A 3,858-nucleotide genomic window follows, 5' to 3' on the forward strand; every position below is an offset into this window, starting at 1 on the left:
TGAATTTCTATGAAATCAAATTACTATAGTGACGCGAAAGTGACTGGGGAGCAGACTGGTGTTGCGCCACAAGTGAGTGACAGCAAAGTACCGCGAGAGAGACTCCAGTTATCACATGGAGAAATCTGCTTTGAATCGCTCTCGCGGTACTTTGACATCACCATGAGGTCTGCTTAGCGCCAAATGAAGTCGAACCTGCAGTGTAGCTGCTCACTCGACACTGTAAAAAAACAGTCCATGTGGAGAAGAGAACGACGAGTGGAGCAGTGCACAACATAAAATCCATAGAGTTTACAACGCACATGTGAGTAAACAACATTTAAATAATCAGTCCAGTTTATTACTTTATCTGGAGGTAAGGCTCCAAATACAATAAAATAAGCCCGTAATTATATCCTGATGGTTTTAGCTTTCAGTATGTTTGCTTGTGCTTCACAGTGTTAAACTTTCCTTCTCTGTGTTAATTTATATATCTACGTTCAAGATGTATATGATCTTAAACTTCTGTGAGGAAATTCATGTCTGCGTTGATGTTCAGTTCAGACTTGCAAATTAAAGATCATTTTCTTCACTTTGGTTTGGGTGTCTAATATGCTACATTATGGTCTTGTAATAATAATTAAGTAAAAGCCTATTTTCATTTTTAAACAATGCTTATATTATATGCAAAAAAAGCTTTTATATCAATGACTATGCAAATGAGAGTAACTTCATGGTCATCTTAAATGTGTATTATGGTAATTAAAAACATTTACACCATTAAATTAAACATGGTAATGTTATCAATAGTTGTCAGATAATAGCTATTGAAAGAGTGGATATTTTTCTCCTTCAATCCAAGTGTTTGCCACGGATTGAAGATTGTAAACAGTTAATTTAATTTTAATTAACAGTTGAGTAACTTTTGGCCCTGGGTTAGATGTTGATTAACACTAAACCAGTCTAAAAATCAGTCCAGTTTCCCCAGCTGTAAACCCATTGGCTGTTAAAGTCTTTTTTTTTCTTATAATAAACTGACATGTTGATAACACATTCAGTTTATGTGTTTATGAGTACACTTTCAGAATGCTCTTAGTTACATGAATATCTATACTGTATGCATCTGTGAGAGTGGTGGTGCTTATGGGCTAGGACGAGTGAGCATAAGGGTGAGAGGGAAAAATCACAGTATACTCACTACAAAAATCTAGACTACACCACTGAACGGAGGTATGGCAAGAATCAGCAGTGAAGCAACCTACCCATTACACAAAAAATGCACACGGCCGCGCCGGTCTCAGTGTGTCTGCATCTATGAAAAAAATGTGCACCACCTGCATGCAGAGAGCACGCGCGCTGCCTGCACGACATCCAATCACTGCAGTCCCACGTTGGTTTGGATGTTGGGACCGTACCAGTACAGCTCAGCAGTGGTGTAGTCTACTAGGAATTGTAAAGGATTTCCGTATACCCGCTAAAAATAGCGTGAGGATGCGTAACAGCATGGTTTTGTGACATTTCAAACTTTTAGTTATAGTGAAGCACTGACCATTAGCATGCTACACTTGCTACTTTAGCGGGTTGAAATGCATATACATATTAGGCTATATATTTGGTGTGTTTGACTTCTGCCGAACTGCGCGATCCGATCGGCATATGAAATCACTATAGCGGCGCGAAAGTGACTGGGGAGCAGAGTGGTGTGGCGCTACAAAACCCACAGGCGAGTGACAGCAAAGTACCGCGAGAGCGATTCAAAGCGGATTTATCCACGTGATAACTGGAATCGCTCTCGCGGTACTTTGACATCACCAAGAGATCTATACCACTGCAGCTAATGCTTAGTTCACACTACATGATTTTAAGCCAGATTTAAGCCCGATTTGCAAATCGTTCGCTCGCCGACAGGTCGGGGTGTGATCGGGTGCAAATCGCGGGGGATTAGCGGGCGATCGACGTTCGCCAATCTGTTGGTATGAAAGAGCCAACAACGCATCAAAGACGCTCGCAGACGGCTCGCAGACGCGTCGCCGACACCAGAAAAATATCTAGCTTGTTAGATATCTGGAGCTGTCGCGCGACTCGACCTTCTATGATGTCACGAGCTACAGCCAATCCGACGAGGGGTTGACGTCACACGGAAAGATGAGCAGCATGTCACCAAGAAAACATTGAACTCAGGCATAAATGTCTGTATGACGTTTCACATATATTTACCACAACTGCGCTGAGAAAAAGAAACGGTGGAGAGAAATAGCAAACGCTGTAAAACAGCCAGGTGAGCAAATGTTATTATTACATTATCTAAATGTTATAGGGTAAAATGTAAATTAATTGGTCATATTTCCATATACATGCATATTATAGAAGCTAGCGTAATCCTATTTTTGGGATATGTCTGTAAAACATTATAAAGTGTATAATTCTTTTTACTGTAATTCTGTTTATTGTTATATATTGTGTATTAGAGGATATTCAGTTACATTACAATCTGCCTTTTGTACCAGTCGAAAGAGCTTGTAAACAAAGGAATAAATTCTCATATTTAGTTTGAATAGACAAATAAAATAAAGTGTGGAGGTAAATATTAACTGGAAACATTGCATTTATTTATTGATTTTAGACTTTACTGTTGCACAAGTGGACTCACAAACAACTAGGGATACATTAACTTCATTTGGGAACCATGGCTTTGGAATTGAGGAATATTGAAGACCCAGTTCTCTTATCACATCTCAAAAGAAGCATAATGGTGATGCTATAGGCTACAACGCCCAGGAGACTGACAGAAGCGGATCAATGTTGTCACCTGAACAACCTACCCTATGCATATATCATGCATGACATGTGCGGTCCGGTCCCGATGTGTTTTTGTTTACAAACTATTGACTTTACTATGTATTACATTTATCAATAAGGTGATTAAACTTGTTGAAGGGTTAAGATTGAATTTCCCAGTGCTGTTTCATGAAATAAATGGTCTATCGAAAGTAATACATTTAATGCAACAAAGTATAAAAGTATAAAACACATTGTCATATTTTACAAAAAACGCCAATATGAATAGTGCTTTATAGCCTTGCATTGTTGTTTTTGCAACTTGAAAACAATGTAGTACATTTGAATGTATATTATGTGGACACACAAAATATACATAGTTAGAACACGTGCAGTGCACCACATTAACACAATTAAACATTACAAAAATCCCTATGTAGAGCCCTTTTAAGGGCTGGGTGATATATAAATATCGTAATATAATTGTGTGTGATTGGCTGTTAGATTAATCCACATTGAGTAAAAATGCCCAGAGCTTATCATCACAATCCCCATAAATTTTTAGCATGATCAGATATGTTGATGTTTAGCACCGTAGTATAGAAACATTGTTAATGTTCTGCGAATAATGAGTGTGGATCAAGAAATAAAGTTAGTATAAGGCACTTAATTGCAACATGCAGATTGCCTTTATTTGTTACATTCCTGCACCTTTTGATTTGTATGCAATTAAAATTAATTGAATAATAACACAACAATAAACAGAATACTTAAAACAATGAAAAAGTGAACCACATTGTGTTCTTTACAAATACAGGACTTTAGAACACACAAGAAAACGAATGTCCTAAACTGACAATAACTGGCTTTAATCTGCTGTTTGCAGGGATAACTCTACATCAGTTCCTTTTAAAATGTGTTGAACTTGCCAATAAACACTACATGCTGGTGAGACAAAGTAGTCCCGCATCCGATTGCGTTGCACTTTTGCTGTTGCCATAGAATTGCGATGTGAGGTGGTGTTCATCGGTTGAAAAGCACCCGTCCCACGATTCTTCCATTGCCCATCAACCATGTTTTGGTCAGCAGTCTGCTACAGCT

The 3,858-nt window shown here is 38.3% G+C and overlaps 1 long non-coding RNA gene across 1 annotated transcript; it reads left to right on the forward strand.

Moving 5' to 3' along the window:
* Positions 1 to 234: 234 nt before the first annotated feature.
* Positions 235 to 3,543, forward strand: LOC135744707 (uncharacterized). The gene is made up of 2 exons (XR_010530814.1): positions 235 to 2,257; positions 2,603 to 3,543. It is a non-coding gene; the product is annotated as an uncharacterized lncRNA (long non-coding RNA).
* Positions 3,544 to 3,858: the final 315 nt, after the last annotated feature.

Source organism: Paramisgurnus dabryanus, chromosome 5 (assembly GCF_030506205.2).
Source record: "Paramisgurnus dabryanus chromosome 5, PD_genome_1.1, whole genome shotgun sequence".
In the NCBI taxonomy this organism is placed as follows: domain Eukaryota; kingdom Metazoa; phylum Chordata; class Actinopteri; order Cypriniformes; family Cobitidae; genus Paramisgurnus; species Paramisgurnus dabryanus.